Source organism: Myodes glareolus, chromosome 12 (genome assembly GCF_982192425.1).
Source record: "Myodes glareolus chromosome 12, mMyoGla1.1, whole genome shotgun sequence".
Taxonomy (NCBI): Eukaryota; Metazoa; Chordata; class Mammalia; order Rodentia; family Cricetidae; genus Myodes; species Myodes glareolus.
Genome location: NC_142037.1, coordinates 29,999,931 through 30,027,499, shown reverse-complemented (window position 1 = coordinate 30,027,499; position 27,569 = coordinate 29,999,931). Strand labels below are relative to the sequence as shown.

The 27,569-nt window shown below is 45.1% G+C and overlaps 1 protein-coding gene across 3 annotated transcripts in view; it reads left to right on the top strand.

Annotated features, from left to right (window-relative positions):
• Positions 1-27,569, top strand: part of Msra (methionine sulfoxide reductase A) — a 313,151-nt gene that overhangs the window by 65,610 nt on the left and 219,972 nt on the right. The window lies entirely within an intron of this gene.

Sequence of the window (27,569 nt, the reverse complement as noted above, 5' to 3'; positions counted from 1 at the left end):
TATCTTTAGAGGAAAAGTGGAGAATTAATCTGTAGCAGAGAAAAATGGCGCTCTTCAATAGGAAAGCTTCTCTCAAGAGACAAAATTCATAGTCCCTGTGGTATTAGTTATTTGAAGTATGTAGGCTAAACACCTACCACGCATTAGGTGCTGTGCTGTGGCGGTGCTAGGTGAAACTGGTGCTCGCTGCTAGGAAATGTGTGGTGAGGACTCAGAACAAGTCTGAGTGAGTGAGACAGCACGGCCCGACTGCAGTGGAGGACAGAGGAACTGGAGACGGGGGGGGGGGGGCATTTGCTAGGGGTGTTTGCCACTGGCTTGTAGAAACAGGGAGGGGGAGAAGTAAATAGAGGGAGAGGAGCACTAGTCTGGGGTTGACAGGAGGAGGGCACAATGGGAGAGCACCTCATGGCGTGGGGAGGATGTCAGACATGGGAGCAGAAGGCAGGCATCCCTGGCCAGGCACAGCCCAGGAGCATGAGCAGGGAGCTGCTGAGCTGCTCAACACAGAGATGCCTTTGAGTCACTGGAGAACTGTTAATTAAATGACTCCAGCTGGAAGTCCTTAGAGACGGAAAGTAGACGAGTGGCTGCCTGGGGCTGGGACCTGTGAGAAATGGGGAGTCATTGCTTGAGAGGATGGTGCTTCTCTGGGGGTGATAAAGACGTTCTAAAGTGGGACATGACGTGCTTGTATTGTACAACCTGGGGACAGCCTAAAACCACCGGGTTGTACTGTGAAAGTGAGTTATATCTCAATTAAGCTATTATTATTATTGTTGAAGCTCACACTGCAGTCCCATTAAGTCATACTGTCTGGGGGGGGGGCTTGGTCTTTTGTAAAAGGTCCTCAGGAGATTGGACTGAGCCTGGCTCTTCATCCTGAGCCCCTAGACGACAGTGATGGAAGGCACACACAAGCACTGGGGTTCTTAGCCTAGACATTCTTGTTGGAAGATCTGTGTTTCTCTTGAAAAAGCAAAAGAAGTTTGAAGCTGAGGCTCACTGTGGGGAGATTGCCTTTTGAAAACTGCTCACCAGCCTTACCTGTAACCTCAGCACTCAGGAAGGCTGGGATGCGGGTGACTGCAGGCTTGAGTTCAGCTTAGTCCACCGAGTGAGACCCAATCTATTTAATCCACTTAGGATATTAATTTGTTTAGGAAACAAAATCATAACCTCAAATTTGATCATGGTGTGTGGGATGCCAACAGGGCTTAGCTTGAGTTCCTGCTGTGAGTGAGCAGAAGGAAGAGAGGCCAAGAGACTGAGGCGGCCAGGGCCTAATGCTGCCTGGCTGGGGGTCCGAGGGAGCTTGATCTTCCAGGTTGCATTCCTGGGAAGATGGGGGAGCCAGTGCAGATGGGGGTGAGCAGGGGGCATTAGGGAGCTGGCACATGAGTTTGGCATCTGCTGGATTTAAGGGGCTAACAGTCCACCCAGGAAAGGACATGTGTATTTCAGTAAAGAGGAACCAGTGTGGTTCTGACCCCAACCAGAAAATAGGCAGGAAACAGAGACGAGGGGTGTTCAAGGTGACCAGGGGGACCCTTTCCTCACTGGTGCCCTCATTTTTTGATTCAGATGTCTCCTGTTGTCTCACCCGGCCTCCTATTTGCTACCAGAGTGCCTCTCCTTTGAGTGAGTGGACCAAGAGTGAGCGAGGGAGTGAGTTAGTGTTGCTGTGGCCGAAACCGAGAATAACACGACCTCTCCCCTGATGGATGCTGTTGGTCCACAGTCCAAACCTGGTGTAGGAAGAGAGAGGTATTAAAAGGGGCATAAACTCAGGAGGCTCAGGCACGGGGCCCTCTTGGCTACTGCTCTCCAATTCCTGGCTCTGTACTGCAAATAATGAACGGTGCAGAGGAATGGGTGGCACAGGGCAGGCTGTCAGGAGCTGACCTCAGCTGCTACTGGCCCAGGCTCACTTGTGTGGAAGCCCATGCTGCCTGGAAGGCCTGGGGCTTTGTGTGCCAAAGAGATGAACATGACCCCATCTTTCTGACCCTTCTGGGAACTTACTTTGATGACTCAGAACACACATAGACTCCTGACCTCCACAGCTGTCCCCAGTGCTGGGCTGTTATGCAAAGCTCCAAGGATGGGCAGTAGCTTTGGTGGGCTGGGAAGAACAAGCATGTCTCCCTGGTTACCAGAAGCCCTGATTTTGGTCTTGTAATTTTATCAGTTCTATGGTGACTTCCAAAGGGGTACTGCCATGGGCTGCTGTGATGGGCCCGGGTACCCTGGCTGACTATGGCCAAGCCTAGTCAGGCTGAGTGCTGAGAGACCAGGCAGGACTGACTCTCAGTTCCTCAGAGTGCTGCTTGCACCCTAATAGGCTAGAAAGGGCAAGTATTTTCAGAGAAGTGTTACAATCAAGACTCCATTCCTGGAAACATTGGGATGGGCTGGATCTTCATTAATAGTGTGAGGTGGGTCCCCTAATAAAATTCACCCTTTTTCTTTATTCCATAGCAATTTCATGCATATGTGATGCATTTTTAAATCAAATTAAGACTCCAACCTCTCTTGTCTCCCTCAGACTCTCTCTGACTCCTTCCCAATGATTATCCCTTTCTCCTTCCCAGCCTCCTTCTCTTTTTTAAATGGCCCACTGACTTTAAGTAAGTACAGTGCGTAAGCATGGATTGGAGATAGTATTTCCTGGAGATTGGGCAAACAGCAGTGTCTACACCACTAAAGCAACCATTACATGCTTGACTGTCTAGAGCTCTTCAGCTGAGGGTGGGGCCTATGAACCCCTCCCTCTTCTTTGTTGGAATGTTGCTAAGTCTTGCACAGGTAACGGCAGGCAGCTGCGGGGTGCAGTGACCACATCAGGTCAGGGAGAAAGCATTAGACTCCACTCTGCCCCATGACCTGCTCTCACCTTGTTTATTAAGTACTCACCTTGTCTGTGGTCAGGGCTTCTCTTGGGAAAAGAAGGCTGAACATTTGTAACTGGAATACCTGATCTTGCTTTCTGCTACTTGCAAATGCCAATGAGCGGAGACAGGAATTGAATCTTTAAAATTGCTCTTTATTTAGAGAGCCTGCAATCTGGGAAAGCAGAAGATTAACATATTCAAACTCTGCCTCGCATCTCATTGCAGGCAGCAGATTAGACAGGGGGTGGTGAGCTGGTGGGGTTTTGTCAACTTGATACCAACCTAGACAGATATGGGACATTGGACGAGGGAGCCTCAACTGAGAAAGCAGCACTGGTAGATTGGCCTGTGGTAAGTCTGTAGGGCAGTTTCTAAATTAATGATAGAGGTGGGAGCGCCCCCATCTGCTGTCAGTGGTGCCATCCTGGTCTGTGGTTCTGGATGGTAAAAGAAGCAGGCTGAACAAGCCATGAGGAGGAAGTCAGTAAGCAGCCCCTCCATGGCCTTTGCATCAGCTGCTGCCTCCAGGTTCCTGCTCCACTTCAGTTTCTGCCCTGGCTTCCCTCAGAGATGGAGTGTGACCTGAGAGTTGTAACCTGAATCAACCTTCCCCTTCCCAAACTGCTTTGGTCATGGTGCTTTCGCAGCAATAGAAACCCTAACTAGGACAGGTGGGGGCACGCCAGTCCATCGTTCCGGAGCTCGGGTTTACCCCTCTGCTCAGTTGTCAGCCACGTTTCCGAGACTTGTGTTTGAGGCTCCCTGGTTGCCGTCCCTTGCACTTTTCCCTCATCCTGTGTATGTGGGCTCAGGCGCTTCTTGAAACAGTTTGACTACTGGTCAACCCTACACTGCTCCAGAGGCATCTGGGTTGAGAGCTGGTTAACTCAGAAGAAAGAAATCACTAGCCATGTGTGAGTGTGTTCATGTGTGTGCATGCACACACACACACACACTAAACTAGCAATACCGTATATTTGCTGGCTCCTTTTTGCAACATGGAGTACAAGTTTGTCTCTATGATATGTGCCCTGTCACATGTCCAGAGCGTATGAACAGTAGAGCAGTTGGGAGAAGTCCTGGGATGACCTGACCAATGTTTGGCACACACTGCCACAGTGGGTATCACTCTGGTTTCATTCCTGTTGGTATTGTGGAAAGAGGCTTTGTCAGCAGTCTGTGGTTAGCACCACCCTACCAGGGGCAAACAGTCTGTTTCCCACTGCAACCACGTGATGGTCCTGCCTGTCCTCCTCCTCACAGGACTGTGTGAGACCGGAATGAGATAGCCTTTAGCAGCTCCCATTGCTTAAGGCTAGCAATGTACCCTTCTGTTAAACTGGCTTTTCCTCGGGAAGGTTTTCATGAAAGACAACCATACGTATAGACTTTGTGGTCTGGCAAGATAGATCAGTGGGTAAAGATGCTTTGTTGCCACGCCTAATGACCTGAGTTTGGTCTTGGACCCACATGGTAGAGGACTGACTTCCTGAAGTTGTCTTCTGACCTCCACATGTGCATGTGCACATGCAGACACACACACCTAGGTGTGCATATGCACATACAAACACATATACCCAGGTGTGCATATGCACATATAGACACATATACCCAGGTGTGCATGTGCACATACAGACACATACACCCAGGTGTGCATATGCACATACAGACACATACACCCAGGTGTGCATATGCACATACAGACACATACACCCAGGTGTGCATGTGCACATAAAATAAATAAATGTAAAATAGAGAATAATTTATTATTATTTTTTACGTTTCTGTAGGTTTTTGGAAAATATTTTTAAAATGAATTCTACAATCAGACTAAAAAAATCCAGATATTTCTTTTATCTTCTAGATTTTTAGATGATCCTATTATCCTCCAAGCCTAATGACATTTCCACACAAATTAAGAGAGAGTTGTGAGTCCCTCCACACCAAGCCTTTCGTTAACTCATTTTGGATTCTGGCCATGTCCACCCTACTCTAGTCTTTACGTTAGTCAAACAGAATTTAGTCCCATGGCCTCATTTCTTCTATTTTGATTCTATGGATGGAATGAGTCCTGGTTACCTGTGGAGGCGGCAGAGGGAGTGTTTGCTTGTGAGGAGCAGATCATCCCCTTTCTGACAGAGGGAGACCAAGGGATGAGGCAGGTGGTGAGGGGGAATGCAGTCACAGAGCAGGGACACGAAGGGAGCTTCAGTTCAGCCCTTGGTCTCCTCCGTGGGAGTGTGCAAGAGCCACTGCACACTGCAGCCACCTGCTGGCTCTGGCTGTCTCCCTTCCTGGATGCTACAACTGGGAGATGCTGATGGGATCCCAGGCTTTGGTCCAAACAGTGATTTGGAAAGACAAAACAGGTGTTTAAAATCAGATCCTTAATGCTTGTGACTATTTCTTTGGGGCCAGGAGCTTCTTTCAGTAGTGGGTACAGGATAAAACGGTTCTGCCAGCTTTACCTGAGATTTACGGATGGATGATGCTCAGTAACTATGGTTTCTACTGCATTCGATTGCACGCTGTCTTAGGGTTTCTGATGCTGTGATGAAACATCATGGCCACAAAGCAAGTTGGGGAGGGAAGGGTTTACTTAACTTATGCTTCCACATCATGGACAGGGACTCAAACAGGACAGGAACCTGGAGGCAGGAGCTGATGCAGAGGGTGCGGCTTACTGGCTTGCTCCTCATGGCTTGCTAATTCTGTTTTCTTATAGAAACCAGGACCACCAGCCCAAGGATGGCACCACTCATGATGGCCTGGGCCCTCCCACAAAAGTCCTTACAGCTTGCCTACAGTCTGATCTTATGGAGGCATTTCCTTAATTGAGGTTCCCTCCTTCCAGATGACTTTATCTTGTGCCAAGTTTACATAAAGCAATCCAGCACACACCTGATGGGAACTGTTAGTCTCTTTGTGCTGTGATTCCTCTGTAAGGTTGGGGACTCAGGAACAAATTAATAAAACATGTTGTTTAGGGGCTGGTAAGATGGCTCAGTGGGTAAAGTATTCACGGTGTAATCATGGGTCCTCAACACCTACATAAACAAAGCTTGGCAGCATACTTCTGTAACCATAGTGTTGGACGTAAGGCGAGGGCGGGAGGAGCCTGGGGGATTGTTAGCCAAATGGCCAATGTGGTGAGCTCTAGGTTCAGTGAGAAACCCTGTCTCAAACATAAGGTGGAGAGCGGTAGAGGAATATATGTGATGGACTCCTCGGCCTTCTCAGGTGCCCACACATGCACATCACACATATGTATGCACGCACACACACATGTATGTATGTACATACATACCTACAAATTTATACATACATACGGACATACATACAACATTCAGTCAAGTACTCTGGGAATTCTGAGCATAGACAAAAGATGCAGGAGCACTGTGAGCAAGCTGCAAACAAAGCCGCAGTGCAGCTTTTAGGATGCCCATTGTCCTCACAGCTTTCCAGCTCCTTTCAAAGCAGAGGAAGTGGATGAGACAGAGATGTCACTAATTAGGTCTGTGAAGTCTGTGGACCAGCACTGTGACACAGAACAAGACCAAAGCAACTTGAGAGAGAAAATTCATCTGTCCCATTTGCACAAATACGTGTACTTCCCTGATAATTACCATAGCCATTGTTTACTATTGCTCCTCTATATTAATTATCTATTCAATGATAATTAAATACATAACTTGAAGCATCATCCCCAAACAAATTACCTTTTATCAATTGAAACAAACCAATTAAAAATTTCAAAATGCAACCATGTAATCAACAGCTTAATACATGATAATTATGACCAAAATTTCAATTAATGTGTTAATATATGACCCCAAATCTCCAGATACAAACAATAATAATAATAAAAGCAGGCTCACATAGCAATTATGGCCTGGTTTGATTGACAGATATCTGTGAGTTTGTTTTTCTGTCTGACTTGGTAATTTGACTTCTATCAGAGGAGCGGCATATTCTCACCTCTTTTTGGAAGTCACTGCATGAAATGTGCACGAGACTTAAACATGCAGCCCTCTTTTTTGTCTGGTCTTGTTGATCTTTTCCTTGTCCTTCTGGTAAGCTGTGTCCCTGTCTGGTACTCTTCCAGCTGCCTCTTGAGCCCAAGGCAGACAATATGGTTTCTTAAAATGAATAAAGGGACAGTGTGGCATGAACAGACTCCCGCAGCTGTATGATTTGATGTCCTGCTAAATGGTTCAAGCCAGGTTGAAAGTCCAGATAATCTTTTATATGACCTTGCCACGACTGGTGCTAGAGATTTGATGGAGTTCATACTATTCTTTAGTGCATATATACATGTAGGAATGTGTGTATATTTGTGTGTGTGTGTGTGTGTGTGCGTGCGTGTGTAGCAGAGGGTGAGAAGGATAAATCATGCTGATAATTCCTAATAAAACCTTGGCTTCAGCTGGGAGCCATAAACAAGGAGACAAGGGATGAAGGAATCCTATCTACACATGGAGTGTCAAGGTTTGGAGGAAACTTTACTAGCGGGAAGAATGTAGCAGGAAGAGATTGGCATGGAGAAACTCCAGTGTCCTTGGGTTGAGTCAAGGCACCAGTTTGGCTAGAATTTAGAATGGTTACAGACTCACAATGACAGTTAGCCCAAGGAAAGGAACCCCTCAGCCTTACATTTCATTTTCTGCATGAGCCATGATGAGAAGGCCGTGTCTTGGTATAGATATAAAGCACACAGTCATGTAAACCTTCCACCATCTGTGCTCCATCAGCTGACCTTTGCTTCCTTGATTCTTGACAGCCAATTCGCTGTGAGATGAGATTTTATTTAAAATAGAACCGGGGGTGCATATAAAACTGTCCTTGGTTTTAATTAGTCTTTCCTTGGAAGCTCAGCCCACTTCATTAGATTGGTATTAGACATTTTGTATGTGTTTACAATGAGCAAGAAAATCCTCCTGAAAGTTCAGAGAATTCGACTTCAGCTTGAAAATCATAGAAAATAGACTTTTTTAATGTATAAATATATGTATATGTATGCACGTAAAACAATACAGAGGCACATGTACGTGTGTGTATATAAGTAGGATAAAGCAAAATAAAACTGAATTGAGTCATAAAAGTCTAAATATAACAAATGTGAAATCACCATTGGGGTTTGTCTTCATGACTCAGACCAAGAATTTACATGTGTCAATTTCTTTTCGCCTGTTTCCACCTCCTTGACAGGAGGATGAGTCACTGGTCTGAGTCATGAGGTCCTAATGAATCCCAAGCAGACAAAGCTCAGCCTGAATTCCTGCAGTCAGTGACAGAATAGCGGGTAGACTGGGAATTCAGTACAATAAATATTTCTCTTCATTAAAACAAATTATCTGAGCAACCTGTTTAATAAAGTAATACCTCTAAAATTGTATCAAAGAGAAACAGTGCTGTGCCTGGTGAAGGAGGTTGTTGCAATTCCCCACTCCCACACATAACAACATTATTCATAATCACCAAAGAGGGGCATCTAACCCAGCGTCTGCTGATGGATGAGCAGATAAACAAGATGTCCACATGGTGGGATGGGAGTCAGTGTATTAGCAACCTTTCTGATGCTATGATAGCACCATGACCAAGGCGACTTACAAATGGAAGGGGTTATCTGGTTTCTGGCTCCTGAGGGATAAGACTCTATCATGGCAGCAGGCCACCCCTCAACTCTGTGCCGTCTTTGATGCTGGGAAAAGCCCTCACTATGCCCGTGTGACTGACTATTGTCACAGTGACAAAATGCTTGATGGAAGCAACTTGGAGGAGGATTTGAGTCATGGTTTCAGGGAAAGAGTTCAGCATGGTGGGAAAGGCATGGTGGCTGGGGTAGCTTGATCCACAGTGGCAAGAGCAGGAAACTACCAGTTGTCACCAACTGTTCAAATGCAGGAACCTTTTGGGGGGAGATTTCATTTTCTAGCCATGGCAATTCTATGTACTGTTTCCCTCTCCTTGTCTCTTTCCCTATTTAAAGTTGACCATGTCAATGGAGGGACCCAGGCGGGAGTGGTGGAGTTCTACTAGGTTTCTTGTTTCTTGGTGGATGTTAAGGATGTCAGTTCCCAGTTGGAGACTGTCCACCATCTAAACACATGACACTCATTGTCCATCTTCTGGGTTCTTTCTCACCATGAAGGGTATGTCACCATAACAAAACTGGGCAGCATTCTGCAAAGAGATTGTGAGTTTAGTTTTGAATTTTACCTCCTCATTTTCAACTTCTTTGTTTAGGATCAAGTTTTCAAAGTGCCTGATTCTGATATCAGTTATTAACATCTAATATGTGGAACATTTGACAATATTATTAATATCCCATCATTGGTAAAATGGAGTATCCCTCAAAGTTTAAATCCAAACCACCGCAGACATGTGCTCAGTCTTCATCATAGATAAGAAATAGGAGATAATGGTCCAGGATCCTAAACCCTTCATGGATCGACCACAAAATGCAGAGACAGGTGAGGTCTGACCTTAAGGATGAGACTTGGCCAAAAGCACTTGCCAATTAAATCTGTTTTGGTAGCGTGTCTGAGAACTTGGCTGAAGCGCCTGACTCAAATCATTTGTGGTTCTTACTAAGGCCACAGTCACTGTGATTGCTCAGTTACTGCATTCCCCTGTCAGAGGTTCCTCAAATCAGAACGCCAGCTTTCATGGGATGCCGGCTTTGAGGCTAGGTTTGGATTTTATGGGAATAATATTCTTGTGTTTTCATGAAGCAGCTTATGGATTGACGTTAAAGACTGGGTCACACATTAACTGTTAGAAGATCATTTGAAGAAAATTATGTATGTACTGAAAAAGATTTTACTTTTTCTTGGAAATAGTGATCTATTGTTTCTATGGAAATCAGTATCCTAGTCTACATGCTCTTTGATGTTGACTCAAAAGCTTCGCATCACTTGTTTAAATACTACAGGTACAGGAAAATTGAACATGAAGGTGAATGTTAACAGGGGCCATTCTTATAAGTACACACAGATTGGTGTTATATTCATATTTTAAGAGAATAAGGTTAACAGAATTAATTAAGAATCTTTTCATTGATAAGCTTGCCAAGGAGATTTTTTGAGTGGGTTAGAGTTTTAAAAACTGTACGTATCTATGTGACACGGAGTGCCAAATCGGTCCATATGCAATGTGTAACAGTCAAATAAGGTCTTCCCAAAGAGTCACTCTTTCTTTGTGGTGGGGACCTTTGAGCTCCTTTCTTCTTGTTTAGAGAATCTTATATTAAAATAAATGTCCCCACACTGCAGATAGTCTAACGTCAAGAGACCTTTCAGAGGAACACTGACATTTTAAATATCAGTGTTGTGTTAGTGGGGCTGTTGATGGTGAAATGCTGAAGCCATTTTGTGTGTATGAGGATTTTCACACTGTGTGTGTGTGTGTGTGTGTATATGTGAGGGTGGGTTTCATAGTACTGAATTTGAATGGAAAATATCAATGTAAACTCAAATCCAAAACATCACAGGGGTGGGGTGATGGCTCAGTGGGTAAAGCACTTGCCGTGCAAGCGTGAGCACTGAGTTAGAATCCCAAGAGCTTACATGAAGGTGCATGGGATGGAGTGTGTCTGTAATCCTACTGCCCCTACGAGAAGGCCGACGGAAGCAGACGACTGCCTGGGAGCCTGAGGGCCAGGTGGTATAAGCAGCAGTGAGCAACAAGGGAGTGCCTGTCTTCAGACAAGGAAAAAGGTCAAGACCCACACTTGAGACTGTCCTCTGACTTCCATACATGCATCTTGGCATACACATACTCTTGTGGACACACACACACACACACACACACACGCACGCACACACAACTCCTGGCTGTGTCAGTGAGAAGAGTCTAGAAGTCACGATGCCCTTGTTGGAATTCTGAGCATCCCCAGTGCCGCATCTTGTTCTTGATTGCATTTTCCACTGAAAAAACGTATTGCCGAGATGGGGGCGGGTGTCTGAGATTCAGAATGAACAGTCATGATCAAGCAAATTAAAAAATGCAATGTGTACCCCAAGTGATGAGAGCCAGGGACTGGGGGAAGGTTGGAGAAGCACCCTGCAGAGGCATGTCAGGTTAGTCAGTGCAGAAGTGTTCTAGGTATTCATCCATCACACTGTGAGTAGCACTCAGTCACTGGCTCTCTGCGAATCTCAGGATGATTGAGTCCAAAGTCAATAAGGATATATTGGTCCATTGAGATGTGAAGTCTCTGGTTCTTGCAATTGTGAATTGAGCTGCCCATTGTGACATTCTTACCATGATGGATGGAAACTTTCTGAAATTCTGAGTAAAAATGAGTCTTCCTTTACCTACATTGTTTGGCCACAAGGATACAACAGTAATTAAAGCATGGTGGTTTGTTCATTTTTTTTAGTCATTATTAAAAATTTACTTATTGTTGAGTTGCTTCAAATTCTATTGTATTTTAGATATTAACCCTCACAGATATGTGCTTTCCAATGTTTCCCTCATCTGTAGTTTCTTTGTTCAGTTAACTATTTCTCTTCCCTCTTTTGTTGGGCCAAAGCATTTAAGCTCACTTTTCTATTTTTGCTCTTGTTATCTGTGTCTTTGACTTCTTTTTTTTTTTTAAAGATTTATTTATTGGTTATATACAGCATGTTTTCCTGCACACCAGAAGAGGCATCAGATCTCATTACAGATGATTGTGAGCCACCATGTGGTTGCCGGGAATTGAACTCAGGACCTCTGGAAAAGCAGTCAGTACTCTTAACCTCTGAGCCATCTCTCCAGCCCTGAGTTCTTTGCTAAAGAAAAAAAACCTTTGTCTAGTTAACATTATGAAGTCCTGCCCCTCGTTTTATGGCTTACATGTAAGTCATCATATGGTGAGTAAAAGATAGGGTTGAGTTTCTCCTGCTTAGGATGTCTGGTTTGTCTTCAACCGATTATTGAAGAGACTTTATTTTCTTCCATATGAATTCTTATTGCTTCTATAAAAAACAAAACCAAGCAAACAAACACAACAACAAAAACAGCTTGGAATTGGTGAGTGAGCCCGTTTCTGGTTGTCTGTTCTGTTTTTGTGCCTCTATTCTGTTCTGTTGGTCACTGTAGCTGCAGTGTATTTTGAGGTCAGTTGATGTGATGCCTCCAGCTTTACTCTTTGTTTAAAATCTCTTTGGTTTTTTGTGGGTCCATATGAATTTTGAGATTATTTTTCTCTGTGTGAAGTATATTAATTGATATTTTGATGTGAGTTGCACTGAATATATAGGTTGCTTTGTGGTATTTTAAGAATATTGATTATCGATATTTTCACAATATTAATTCTGTTAGTCCATGAACATGGTATAACTGTCCATGGATTTGTAGCTTGTTCATTGATTAATTTCTTTTACTAATGTTTATAGTTTCGATTAGTGAGGTTGTCAACTTCCTTTTTCAAGTTTATTGTTTCAGTGTTTTATATTTTGTACATATTATAAATGGAGTTACTTGATTTTTTTTCAGACTTTTTCTTTCAAACTGATTTTATATGTTAATTTTATATCTTATAACTTTGCTGAATTCCTTTTTGAACATATTTTGTAGAATGTTCCATCTATATATAATGTATCTCATGTCATCTGCAAGCAGGAACAGATTGACACATATTTGAGTGTTCTTTCTTTCTCTTGCCTAATTGCCCTGGCTACAACTTCCAGTGCTGTACTGAGTACTGAGGAGAAGCTGTGAAGGTGGGCAGCCTTCTCTTCTGGGGTATTACTTCCTAATGGACTTTTCACTGTTAAACTTTGAGAGAAAATGTTCAGGAAGTTTTTCTTATTTTTCGCCTTTAGAACTCCAAGTCTTTTAAAACTCTTAGAAAAGTCGGCAGTCTTATTCTTAGCAGGGTGCTGGAATCAAATGCTTTTCTTCTTCTCATTGCTCACATTTTGTCAATTGAAGGTGGGAAAGAAGTTTATTTGAAATTCTCCCTGGGCCACAGGTCTGTTATGGCGGAAGTGGGCTAAAAATATTATAAGAAAAAGACCAACAAGTGATTAGAAGCACGGCTCATTGGAACCAGTAGCTCACCCGTAAAGTGACCTCATCCTTCCCTTGCATGGGTGAGGCAGGGGGTCCCATTTAGCTTGAATTCTAGGTAGTGGTGTAGCAAGCTTTTTCATCTGAGTTTCTTTGGACTTTCTCCTTTTCTCTGCAGGTATAGGCCAATTAGGAGAGGATGGGCAAATAGATTTGATTAAAATAAAAGGTGACCCTAAAAAGTCACTTGAATTCCAAATAAATAAATTTATAAATTCACTTAGGTTCTGGAGCAAATGGAAGTAATTGGGACTCTATTTGTACAGCATTAATTAACATTACTAATTCTCTGCACATAATTATGCCTAATAAGAACACTAATAAAATGTAAATATCGGATGAAAAAGAGAGCACTACCCGCCATCTCTTTTAAAGATACTGTTACAGCCTCACCTATCAACACACAGTGTTACCCAGCTTCCAGGAACTCCCGTTCTAAACCCAGGCAGGATGAATTCTAATGAAACCATGAACTTGTGGTGTAAATCTCTGCTGCCTGGTTCAATGAGGGGCTGCCCAGCAAGCCAATAACTCCGTCCCTTAGAGCATTCCTGCAAATATTTATATAATATCATCTGCTCCCTCATTTAATTCCTGGTCTCCCCCCCATCTCTCCCCCACTCCTGACATGCCATCTCCCTGGGTAGGCATGGCTGTGGTACTGATGGATCGTCTTCATTACGTACTTGGGTGATGACTCCCTGAGTAACTCTGAATTTGATTTACCACATGCAAACCCTAGCCTTCTCTCAGAAGCCCTAAGTAGGGCAGGTTTTATGTAGCTTTCAGCTGGGTTGTTTAAAGATGAGAGAGAAAAACAAGCCGTTTTTATAAAACGGTTTTGGGCAATATTTGGTCTCTGAGGAAGCCCCCTTAACAGAGCCCCCCAAAGCCAGTGACACTGGGAATCCTTTCCGATAAAGAAGTGGGATCAGCGGAGAGAGAACATGGAGTCAGGGAAGCGAGAGAAGAGCAGGGGAGATTGGGTTGTACCTAGGATGCCTCTGGAGCCAGGTATTAGGGAAGCCCGGAGATAGAGCATGGCTTTCAAGGCACATCAGTAAGAATGTGAAGGAGAAGCATAGACTCTGGAGCTGATGGACCTCGTGTGAATTCCAACTCTGTGCCCCTGTCACAGGTCCATCCATCTACTTTGGCCTTGGACTCTCCATGTTGAAAACATGAGCCCGCTGCTCCTTTGACCCACCTGCTACAGGCTGATAGGACAGTAAACAGGAGAGCACACCACAACACATGCAGACAGTAACCCTCCCCCGCCTCAGAAGGCATCTGGAAGGTGTGTGCTGTGGGACTTTGATACAGAGTCCTAAGACTTCCCATGTGCCGTGATTAAAGAGTAAAGAATAAACAAAGCAGCTAAGTTTCTGCCCAGAGAGAAGCTGTCCACAGCAACGGAGTAGCCACGTTGTTCCCCTAGTGCTGAGCCCAGGTGCAACTTCATTGTTGTCTTAAAGAGGGCACTGGCAGAAATGAGGCCTTGGGTGGGGGTGGGTCACAAGCACACCCTGTTGTCGCACTGGGTGTCTAACACCCATGGGTGCCACTGGAGCGTCTGCTTTAGCTCACAGCTGTCTAATCTTGGTGGGGCCCTTGCTGCTGAACTGGTCTGATCATGAAGGAACTAGGGGTTGTTAGTGATGGACTGTGGTGGACTGTAAGGGTCGTGTCGCGCTGTAGTGAAGAGGAAGCCTGTAACCTTGGTGGTCATAAAGAATCAAGTAGAGGCTAGATTGACAGAAAAGTTTTTTTTTTCCCCTGAACCTGTAGATCCCTGAAGACCAGGGTTATTGCAGCTTATGTGATATCTCTGCTTCCAACTCCACAATTTTGGTTGCCACAGGAAGAATCTCTGGATGGTGCTGCTGCCATTTTCAGTAAGTTCCAGATTCAGCAAGAGACTCAGAAAGTAAGAAGAAGCCAGGCATGATGTCACATGCCTTTAATCCCAACACTTGGGAGGCAGAAGTTGGGAGATTTCTATCTGTTCTAGGGTAGTCTGCTCTATATAGCAAATTCTAGGATAGCCAGGACTACACAGACAGACCCTGTCTCAAAGAATAACAACAACAACAAAAAAACTCTAAATGTAAGAACACTACCAATGTGGACCCCAGACCTCCACATGCACATGTAGCACACATACATGTATATACACATGCACACGCAAGAGCAGGTACACAGATAAAAATGAAGAAACTGACAGCTTTCTTAATCAAGATCACTTGGATTAAAAAAAAAATTAATGCAAAAGGCATAAAAAAAATCTCTAGAGGGTACTTGGCCAAGAACCTAACACCAAGAGCCCAGTGTCAAACACACAAATGTGAAGATACACCCAGAGTTAATAGCCCCAGCGAGAGCAGCTGCTCTTGAGGCTTTCTATTGGAGGCCTTGTGCTGAGTACCTAATACTTATTTCATTCTCATAGCTTCCCTGAGGCGAGCACTCAGAACCACTTGCTGCTAGGGAGACTAAGGCTGGGAGATTTTAAGTGACTGGCCCAAGGTCACATGAGCTGGTTAGAGTTCTCATTCATGGCAGAGATATACACACACGATGGAAGTCCTTGCAGTACCTGCTATGCACTGAATGCTCATTGGCTGAACAGCTCCCCACCCAGGTGTTATGTGATGCTCTGGAAAGGTGATTAGGACCTGTTTTAGTTAGGGTTTCTTTTGCTGTGAAGAGACAATATGACCGTGGGGGCGGGGAGCGTGGCAGCACTCGGGCAGATTTGTTGCTGGAGAATTAGTACATTCAGATCCTTAGGCAGTAGGAAGAGAGAGTGACACTGGGCCTGGCTTGAGCATCTGAAACCTCAAAGCGCATCCCCAGTGACATATGTCCTCCAAAACAAGGCCACACCTACTCCAACAAGGCCACACCTCCTAGTGACACCATTCCCTATGGGGTCCATTTTCATTCGAACTGCCACATAACCTGAGGGTGGAACCCACATCAGTGAAGTCTGTGCCCTTAGGAAAGGAGTCCAGAGAGTGTTGAGTCACTGGAGCCGTGTGGTACTACACTGAGAGGCTGTCATAGTCTAGAAGAGGGCTCTCACTAGGAACCGACCGAATGTCCCCCTGACTTTGAACTTTTACTCTTCAGAACTAAGAACCAAATTTCAGTGGTTGTAAGCCACCCAGTCTGTGGCAGTTTATTACAGCACCCTAAATGGATTAAGACAGTGTCATGGCACCAGAGACCATGGACTGAGAACCTAGGGTATCCTTGATTCTTTTGCCTTCTCCTTTCCTCTTGGTCAGCAGCACCCACCTCAGTGAGAAGCAACTGCATGTGTTGTTAGGTAGCAGTGACGTCACAAGGCTGGCACTTATTGTTCATACAGCTGGGTGTTTTGCCGTTGACCTAGAGGGATGCTTTTTGTGCCTTCAGAACTGTAGAGAAAAAAACCCGTGTTGATGCCTTTCCATAAACCTAGATAAAGTAACAACGTGGGAGATTAAGGGTGAAATCAATGTGGCATAGACTAGAGACCGAGTTCTATGGCATGATAATGGTGTTTCAGATCAAAGGCACATCTGTTTATCAATAAGAAGTCCTGGAGAATGCCTGGATCCAGAGGCATTATTAGGTGGGCATCTTAGAGAACCCTCCGTCCCTGCCTGGATAGACACTGTCTGCCTGAGTGGCAGTAGGTAGCTCCATGGAAACACAAGACACAATACAAATACCAATATGGCGGCCTCCAGTGCTTGCCTGTGTGGGCAACTGAAGATTTCGGTGTGGTAGGAGGACAAACCTTTCTGTGTAGCAGACCCTTAGCCCACAGGGGAGACAAACTGCGAGGTACCCTCATGGGAATCTAAAAAAGGGCCATTCTCTCTGCCTTTCATCTCTTCTGTTTCATTTTCTAGGTCCTTAAGATTTTTTTCTCATTGTCTTAAGAAATCCCTCATGTTCAACTTGGTCTACAGAGTGAGTTCCAGGAAAGCCAATGATACGCAGAGAAACCTGTCTCTCCCTTCCCCCTCCCCCCCAAAAAAAGAAAAAAATAAAGAAATTCCAAATGTCTCCTTAAAGCTGTATAATCTTGGGTTTTGTTTTGTTTTGTTTTGTTTTTTCTGGGGGGAGGTTTCCAATACAGGGTTTCTCTGTGTAGTTTTGTAATATGTTGTGGAACTCACTCTGTAGACGAGGCTGGCCTTGAACTCACAGAGATCACTCTGCCTCCTGAGTGCTGGGTTTAAAGGCATGTGCCACCACCTCCCGGCCAAAGCCACATACTCTTAATGGACATAAAAATAAAAGTAAGACTAAGGTTTGCGTAGGCATTTCTTCCGCTGCTCTGGGAATATCAGCATTTACAGTATAACGGAGTCCTAGCATAGTTGCCTGCTCTAAGCTTTTCCATGTGTTCAGTGCTCCATGGGCTGCAGACAGCTAACCTTTTCTGGATATTTTGGCAAGGGTTGGTTTCTTCCATTCTTGGGCTGTGTAGTGGAACCATTGAATCCTTGAGCCTCTTGAAAGTTTAATGCTATTTTGATTTAAAACTTATTCCTCCCCTCTCTAGGGCTCTCCCAACTGACAACAACAAAAAAAAATTCAGTATTTAGTAAGCCACCATTGCAGAGAAAGGGGAGGTGCTTGGGATTATAGACTTGTACCCGAAGCCTAACACAATTTTCATTTTTGAAGTTAATAATATACTGTATTTGAGCTAGAGTACAATGCTTGAGCTACAGAAGGACTTGAAATACACTAGCTTTTCTTCCCTCTAGAATAGCTTGGACTTTGAAATTGCAAACCTAAGCCAAGACATGCTTAAGAATTGCTGGAGTGATTTCGCAGGAGCATCCATATCAGAGTTTCTCAACTTGTGGGTCTCGACTCCTTTTTGGGTCGAACAGCCCTTTCACAGGGGTTGCATATTAGATATCCTACATATCAGATATTTACATTATGATTCATAACATTAGCAAAATTACAGTTATGAAGTAGCAATGATGCAATTTTATGGTTGGTGGGGGTCACCATATGAGAAACTGTATTAAAGGGTCGCAGCACTAGGAAGGTTCAAAACCACTGATCTAGGTGGATGCCCACCCGGGTGCTAGCTCTCTTCCCAGCCCTTCTCTACCAACCCTGGTCAGTGTGTTCCTAGGATGGAGACACACCAGCTTGTGAGCAGAGAAAGGATCATGTAAGTCAGCCTTGCACTAGCTGGAGAAAAGTGGGCAACCAGTGCCTAGTCTGTGGGTCAGAAAAATCTTCCCCTCTCTCCTCCTTTTCACCCCTTCCTCCTCTTCCAGCACTGCCCACCACCGATCTCTCTCCCAACCAGGAATTAAAATGTTTTGTTTGGAAATAGGTGTACTGTATGGCACAGCCAGCCAGGTGAGCTTGAATGTGAAGATTGGTGTCCAGAGGCACTGGAGAAAGCTGAAGCCATTTCTATTGTGCTGGGAGTCATGGGGAGACCAATCAAATCATCATCTCCAGTATGAAATATTCAGTGTACAAGGTTATTAACATATAAAAGACTTATGGGCAAATCACTTTTAAGTATGACAAGGTCTCTAAATGTTCTTGGGCTGAGCATAGGGAAAAAAAAGAGGGATTTGGGGGGGGGGTGTTTATCAGCAGCGCCATGAGGGAGGCTTACTTCTTCCCTTAAATCTGGCTGAATATGCATGTGTGCGCGGCATGATAATGACAGTCACGCCAGCCGGGAGATTAGCCGGGCTTTTGCTTCAGTAATTCCAGCATGCTAATTCAAAGGACAGGAGGAGGCAGGGGAGTCTAGGCACCACTTCCCCTGTAGCCTAGCCTCTGTGCTGTGCTGTCCAAGACAGCCGCACTGGGAACCCTCCCAGTCTTCAAAGGAGCCGGTCCTCTTGTTCTAATTGTGAGATAAACAATGAGAAGAAGCCAAGCAACTCGGTGAGTAATTGTAGTTTCTCACGCATCTGTCCCTCCTCTAAGGGCAAGGACAGTACCAGTGCTCTGTGGAGAACCCTTGTGTGTCCTGCTGCTGTATGAGGTGAGGTGGTCACATGGGCACATAGGAGACCAGCAATGAGAAGCTCTGTGGGCACATGGGACTGCTGCCCTACTTAATGGGCACAGTGATGCAGAACCCTGGTAGTCTGGGTTAGAGTCCCATCTTTGTGGCTGACTCTGGGCAAGTCCTTTGTGCTCCTCGTATTTCAGTTTTTCTATCTCCAAAAAATTGTCAGCTAGGTGTAGTGGCCCACCTGCAATATCAGCCCCAGAAGCTGACTAACAGGACTAGCCATATCTGTGAGCTCTTGGTTTGATTAAGAGACCCTGTCTCAGTGACTAAGGTGGATTAACCTTGGGCTTCCACATGGCCATGCACACCTGTGCACATGTACCTACACATCACATGAATTCTCATGTATACCATGAGCACACATAGAAAAATGTTAAAAAAAAAAACAAATGAACAAACAAACACGGAATTAGCCAATATTTTTATCATGAACCTGTGCTTTGAAGTCAGGTTGACAACCCTGAGGAGGGCCTGTGAGCCTCAAGCGTGTTAGCTACAGTTTCTTTGCGAACAAACAGCCCCTGTTTTGTAAATTTGTGTTGTTTTCCACGTGGAGTTTCACGTTTGGCAAGAACAAAGGCTATTGTTTACTCTGTTCCTAGTCCTCCCCCTCACTGGAGTGATGTCCCTAGCCAGCTCAGATGTCCCTGCATAGGTCTTTACGTATACAAGGATTATTCTCACGCTCTCATGTTGAATGTGCCCGTGTGGCAGACATCACAGTAACTAAAAAGATTTTCTTTATTCTTGAGAATTTCATGATTTATACAATGAAATATGATCATGTTCACTATCATTTCCCTTTTCCAACTCCCTCCACGTCCTCCAGAACATATCTGCCTCCCAACTTCATGTCATCTTCTTTTTCCTCATTACCCACTAAATCCATCAGTGCTGTCCATCTGTATGGTTGTGTGACTCCTCAATGAACCCTTGGAAATCTACCAGTGGCCACATCCTCCAAAAAGAATGAGTTTCCCTCTCCCAGCAGCCTTTTCCTTGACCCACCAATTCCATCATATCCCATCTGCTCTAGGCACCACCTTCAGGACTGTCATTGTCTGGGACTCACAGTTGAGTGACATGACAAGCCCATCACAGTTAGAAAATGGCCCCTACAGCGTGATTGTTAGAAGGTAGGAAAGAGAGAAGAAGTGAAATAGTTAAACAGTGTTTGACCAGTGTGTGTGTGTGTGTGTGTAGGGGGGACTGGTTGGTGAAGCGTTTGTGTTCCTCCTTCCAGGCCAGGATAATGAGGTTCAGAAAGGTGAGGCTGCAGGCCTGATGTCACACATCGAGGCAGGCCTTCAGCTAGAATTTGAAACTGCTTCTCTTCTGAAATCTTGGGCTAGTGCTTGCCACTTGAGGGTCTTGAAGCTTACACAGTACACCCTTCACCCAAGCAGGAGTCTCCCACAGTCCCCCAAAGTGACAAACAGTGGAGGCTTTGCCAGCATAAATCATCCACTGGAAGATGATGGCATCTTGGCTATGCCAAGTATGTAACAGTCCACCCAGCATATTGTCTCCAGTCACTGGTAATGCTAACTGACTTCAGGGCATGTGCTCATGATGAGAATGTTGAAGAATTGCTTATTCTTAATCATATGCGGTATGTGCAGGCCTTTGGAGATGGAGCCTAACAAAGGGAATGGTCTAAGTACTTTTGCATTTATGAAATTTTTCTCATCCCTGTCTCTCTCAGTGTTTGAAGATAGTTCTGCCTTCTAAATATTCAAATTGAGACTGGTGTACAAACCTAGTAGGGAGCAAGGGAGATGGCACAATGAGTAAGAACTCTTGTGGTCTGAGCATGAGGATCTTCTTTATTTTTTTATTATTTTATTAAGTTGTACATTTTCTCCACTCCCTTCTTTTCCTCTTCCTCCCCTTCTATCTCCTCCTGTGATCCCCACACTAGCAATTTACTCAGGAGATCTTGTCTTTTTCTACTTCCCAAGTAGATAAGACCCAGAGCATGAGGATCTTAGTTCGAATACCCAGGACTCATGTAAAAAAGTGTCATGATTATTCATAACTATATCTTTACTGTAGAAGGGTGGAAGTAGGCCAACCCCAGGAACTCACTGGTCAGCCAGTCCAGCTGAAAAGGAGAGCTTCAGGTTCAGTGGGAGACCCTATCTAAAGGGAACAAGACAGAGGGCAATAGAGGCAGATACTAATACCCTCCTCTGTCCTTTGCTTTGCATACATGAGCATTGGGTATGTGCATCCACACACACGTACATACATGCATACACCACCAATCCCACAGAACACTTTAACAAACAAACTCCTAGTAAGACTTCAAGCTGCTTTGGTTAGAGTCAGTGGCAGAGTGCAGAATCTGGCTGTGCTTGGGAACATAAAAACAAGAAAACATTCAAGAAAGACGATAGATGTGTTATTCAATAGGTGTTGCTGAGAAAGATGGAAAGGCAAATCTGGACCAACCTTACTTCATTCAGTGTCATAAGCAGTGTCTCCATCTCCGTCCATCTCTAGCCACTCATTAATAGATTAATCTATGTGGTTTTTCCGTGTTAACCTTGTCTCTTCAGACTCGTTAAGATCACTTACTTACCTCTAGTAACATTTCTGTTTATTTTTTGATATTTCTATGTAGACTTTTATAGACTGGATGTGTGTGTCCTTCAAAACTCTGCGTGTTGAAATCCTGACTTCTGCTAGGAATTTGGCTCCGCATGAGCACTCGCCTAGATGACTGGAGGTCTTCAGAGCAGTCTCCAGTCAAAAGAGAGAACTGGGAAATCCTAACACTCAGTGTGATGGTGTTGGGAGGCGGGATTTGGAGATCAGTGCTTGTTATTGCTGGCTAAAATATCTCTGTAAGCTCATGTTTTAAATACTAGTTCCCTTGAGGGCTGTGGCATCTATGGGATTGGGTGGGGTCTAACCAGTGGAAGTGGATGACTAGGGAGAGCCTTTGAATTGAATGACAGCTGGCCCTGTGTTTAGCCTGCTCTTCCGGATTCCTGGTCTGTTTTCTTGGTTGAGAAGTTTACAACCCCTGTTCCCCACCTCCTTATCTCCCAGCTCTTCACCCAAACTTGTAACACTGGGCTGAAGGTAGGGGTCCAAGGGCACACACTGGCACTTGGAAGTCTCTTTCAGTGTGTTTGAGAAGTTTGTAGTCTTTGTTGACTATTCCCCTGCCTGTCTGTACTTATCTCTCTGAAATCCCTGACCCGATAAAAACTGTGAATGCTAACATTTTTAAGAGACTTAACTTCATTTAACACATTACATTTGAAAAATAAACCTTTAAGAAAGCGAATAGCCCCTTGCAGTGCTGCATCTTTGGATCAGGGCTCTTCACGGGTGTCCTCCCTTCTAGTTGCTGTGAGAGAAAACAAGGACTTTCTGTCTTTGTGGATGAGATATTAAATAATGAACAAATTAGTATTAGTGAACAGAACCGAAGGAAAGAAATATACTCCTAAAGTCGTGAGCACTGCTCTTGCCCAGCTTTCAGACTGCTGCACGTTTGACAGCATGGGCAGACACTGCAAACCACCAATACAGAAGCACCCAGCTAATTACACAAGAGGAGACTTTGGAAAAAGGCAGAATCATCAGCTCAACCATGTGAGAACATTCTGAGACTCATCTTTAAAGTGCCTCTGCAATTTGTCTGGCTGCGAGTGGCGCTGGTGCAGGCTCCATCCTTTTAACAGCAGCACAGTCCTGCCAAGCGCTGCTTGAAACTCCAGTATGCCCTATTGTGTAGAAGGCCCTTCTTAAACACGGTAATGGATGCTTCTGTGTCTCCCATCAGGAAAGAGGACACACTATCTTAGGTCCAAAGAATAGAAAGAAGGCAATGGGAGCAGAGGAACTTAAATGCAGAACAGGGAATGCATAATGTCATATGCAATTATAGGGACAACAAAAATAAAAATGATGTCTGATAAACATCCTCGCAGTGGACAAGGAATGCTCCTCTGCAGCTGGCCTTGGAGGAATGGAATTGCAGCAGAGGGATGCCACACTTGTGGAGACAAAGACAGTGGGGGATTGGAGATGAACCCTGCTCAGGAGATGATGCTAGCTGCTAAAGGAGCTCATAGCTTCTAGAACCACAAAGGAGCACTTTGGAAAGGACCAGGAAGAGCTGATTGAGACTGGAGGGACTTCTCTGAGAGACATGGTTGTGGGACTTCTTATGGTGTTGACTTTGGAGTGGGGGCAGAAGATTCCAACTAGGTAGCTTGGATGGTGAGCAAGCATGACTGAGGAAGATGGGTGCTGGCTAGAGAATAGAATATCAACTAAGGGCAGAGATCAAGAAGTAGACCAGTTGGTGTAGAGGGGTATGGACTTGAGCTCAGGCTGAGGGTGCTGTGAAAAGAATGGGTCAGTGTGGTGTTAGAGAAGAAAGCCAGAGAGAAGTTCTCAAAGACAAGACAAAATTGTGATAAGAGCTAATTTCCTGGAGAGGAAAAAGAAGCATAGTCAGTAAGCTGCAAGAGACAGTGCAGCCACAGCTTACTTCCTCTCCCACAGGTCTTTTCGTCATTTGTTGGTGTCTTAGTCACCGTTCTATTGCTGTGAAGAGACACCATGACCATGGTAACTCTTATAAAAGAAAGTATTCAATGGGGGCTGGCTTATAGTTTCAGAGGTTAGTCCATTTTCATCATGGCAGCATGCAGGCAGATGTAATGCTGGAGAAGTAGCTGAGAGTCCTACATCTGGATCCACAGGCAGCAGGAAATTAGAGACTCTTGGCCTGACTTGGACTTCTGAACCTTCAAAGCCCACCTCCAGTGATACACTTCCTCCAACAAGACCATACCTCTTAATCCTTTTAAATGGTGCCACTCCCTGTTGACTAAGCATTCAAATCTAGGAGCCTATGTTGTCATTCTTATTCTGACCACCGCAGTTGGACTCTACCTGTGAAGGGCCTGCAGGTATTGTTGGAAGTAGGGCACTTGTCAGGCATATACAAGGCCCTGGGTTCAATCCCAACCCCTAGAACCAAGAATAACCTTATAAAAACAAGGAGCCTGTGACATGCCAGGGGGGTACAAAGCTGACAGGATCTTGAGAAAAAGAGATTGATAAGTGGGGTGACTAAACCATCTCCAATTCTACAACCAAGACAGCAGAAAAGTGAGCTGGGTCTCTTGAGAGTCTGGAAGGTGAATAGGGGGAGGGGGCACAGAAAGAACCTTCCAGATGGAAAATGGAAACCACTTTGGTAACTGCTTTTTTTTTTCCAGAGCCATCATTGTGAGCTCCTTTGCTCATAGTCTTTCAGTACAGCCTGTTTTATTTTAAGTCTTAATACTTCTGCTTACAATATGCGGTTCTTAAGCTCTTCAGAGAGAAGACAGCTAAATGGCAGGACGCCTCTGAGCCGGAGGCTCCATGCCTGCCTAGAGTCTTTGTTCTTTGCCCTGTGAGTCTAAAGGCAGCCTCAAACACATCACATAATTCAGTCCTTGTGAAATCAAGAGACTGTGGAGGCAAAGAAACTGAGGGGGTCAATTGAATATCAGGACACAGTCCGGACTCATGATGCACCTTGGTCTAGTCAGAGAGAAGTCTTCTCAGTGGCTGGTTCACCCTACGTTGACAGGGGTCCTGTAGTCTCTCTTTGAACCCCGACCTTGAAAACTCAGTTTCCTTGGAATGCCTCCAGGCATTGCCCCAAAGTTAGGGCTCCAACAGCTCTCTAGGCATCTCCCCAGGACCCGCAAACGCATGCTGCCCCCTCTGTGGGCCGCATGCCCAGGAAGCTTCCCGCTTGTCTCTTTTTTGGGCTTGCAGCCAGGCTCCAGTTTTCAAGATGCTGCGGCTTCCAGATCCTGCCTTGACTAGCTCAGTCTGCAGCCCTCAGCGTCACAGTTTCCCTGTCATTCCTGTGCTCTTTCCTGCAGTCATCTGTGTCCCTTGTCTGTCTCATGTTGCATCAGAAAATGCCGGCGTTTCTGTCTAAGTTGCACACTGCAGCATCCATCTACACTAAAAACGACCTGGGCTATGTGTGAGACTGTGGAGATGGCCTGGTAACCCCGGGATCCCCACGGGTTTGGATGACAGTTTTCAGCCTCCTCCAGCCAGGGATCCATTTTAGGCAGGCTTCTGAGGGGGAGAATGCTTAGCCTAGAGTGGATATCTAGGGCAGTGTGGGGAAAGAACTGGGGTAGCCCTAGTGCTTTGCATGTTGGAAAAGGTACTGGGTACTTGGTGAGGTTGGGGAAACGGGGTAAACCCCTACCCCACTCTCAAGAGGAAAAAGGACAGGGGAGTTCCTGGTGGCATGCCAGAGGGAAAGAGGGCTGGCTGAATGGCCTTCTATATAAACAGAGGACAGGTGAGGGAGACTCAGGCTGGACCGCACTCAGGAAGGTGACAGCAGGCAGGCAGTGTCTGTGGGTACATGCTATGCTTCCCCATGGTGGTTCCACCCAAACCTCCTGGACTCCATAGTTCTCCTCCGTCTGGTACTGCCCCTTCTCCAGATGTCCTCCTATCTCACAGTACCCCTGCTTCCTTGTAGGTACAAGGAGGAGGCCCAGGCACCCACAAGACACCCTGATGACCATACTGCCTCTTAGCCTTCCCAGCCTGTCTTGAACACTGCTCCTCCCTGTTGGCTTCCTCTAGAGATGCCTGTTTCTTCTGTGCCTCTCAAAGGGAATTATGGATGCTGTGCTTTTTGTTTTAAGGTTCTTACTCTGATCTCCCCAACATGATGTTAACTGCTAACAAGTCATCATGACTGTGCTTCCTTCCATTCTCCAAAGACCAGAAATGCAATGTCGGAGTAATACGCATCAGCTTGGTTAAGGAAAAATGTAGAGAACTTATAAGTAATTGTGTTTATTGGAAAATCCCTACATTGGGGTGTGGCCACCATGGCTGTTCTGTCTCTCTTGAAGAGAATCAGGCCTCACAAACATTTGTACTGCCAGCACCTGGCTAAGGAACCTGATGTATTGACTGGTTTGTTGAAGGAATACCCAACTCACATAAACTCTCACACTGAGGATCATTGATTCCATTTGTAGCCCATCTTTTACATAGCTAACATTGTACCTGGTGATGGACGGTTTTTCAAATATGTGACTTATTGAAGGTGGCGTTTTGCTCTCTGTTTTCCTCTTGGTAGTTATGACTCTATTTCCTATTTTGAATGTTAACTTTTGAAGCCCTAGCACTCTATCACATTTATTTATTTCTGATTCATTCCTTACAATAGATGTGGGTGGGCAGGCCAAGGCAGTAACATTTTCTTCCATTCCATTTCATCTTTTATCAGCAGTTAACTATGGACGCCTTTCTTGAGTCATCAGTATTGGCCTAATGGGCTGGAACAGCCCAAGTTGAAAGGTAATTACTTACTCTGTCGCTGATAGCCCCGATGAAGCCAGGACTTATTAGAACTGTAGTAGTGGAAGTCTCTGTTTAATGCAGCTCTTGTAAGTAGTTTGAAGCGATCTCAAATTCATCTTTTTGCCATATGTTAAAATGTCATATCGTAGTTTTAAAATTCAGGACAGGAACAGAAGTTTTGGGAGAAGCCTGCCTGTGGAAGAGTTCTTGAATCTCTCTTTGAAAAAATCAGAAGCATTTGTTCATCTCAGATTACAATGTCTCTCAGAAGGGAGCCCAGCTCACATTTGCCTGAGCTCGGTAGCACCTGCAAGAATAGGGTTCAGGTCATAAGGATCCAGCTTGGTGGTCCTGGCTGCTGGCTGGCCACCAGAGGTTGAGTGACTGCATGTTGTGTTCAAGGTGAGTTCCAAAACCAAATACCTCTTCCTTTGCATCAGGAGCTCAGCTCACTATCAACCTCCATACACACACCCATTTCTGTTACTGTGATCTAGACATGTCTGCAAAAAAGTCCTCCATACTCCAAACCCATGTTCACATGAGTGCTGTACAATGGCTTGACCAAGGTCCTGTTAACACTGGATCAGGCCCAGGTCAGCATGGAGTCCCCCTCCAAGCTCCTGGCACACTCAGAGATCTGTGCTACAGTGCGAGCTAACAGTCATCCCATGTTGCATTTTCAAGTTATTTCTCAGCTGTCTGACTCCTTCCTGGGAAACAGTGAGAGATAACTTCATTTTCCCTCTCAGTAAGTTCCTGTGGTGCTGGGGTTTATACTGGGCTGAGTAAATGCAAGCTGCTGAATCACAAGCCAGGCTCACCCAGACTGGAGTGTGGTGACTATATCGGCTATTCTTCTTGTCACTGTGACACACACTTGTGAGAACAGCTTAAGAGTCAGGAAGAGTTTATTTTGGCAGAGTTTCAGACGGTTAGACCATCGAGGTGAGGATGCACGATGGAGGTCTTGGTAATGAGAAGGTACTGCTAGGGTTCTTCGTATTTCAGTGGCTAGCAGTGGAGTGGTTTCTAGCCCTCAAAGGCCTGCCACCAGTGTCTTAAGATGCTACCTAGGCCCCATGGCCACAAGGTTCTAGTATCATCGCAAAGCAGTGCCATCAAAGAGGGGGCAACTGTTCAAACACACGAGCCTGTGAAGGACATTTCACGCTTAGCCAGTA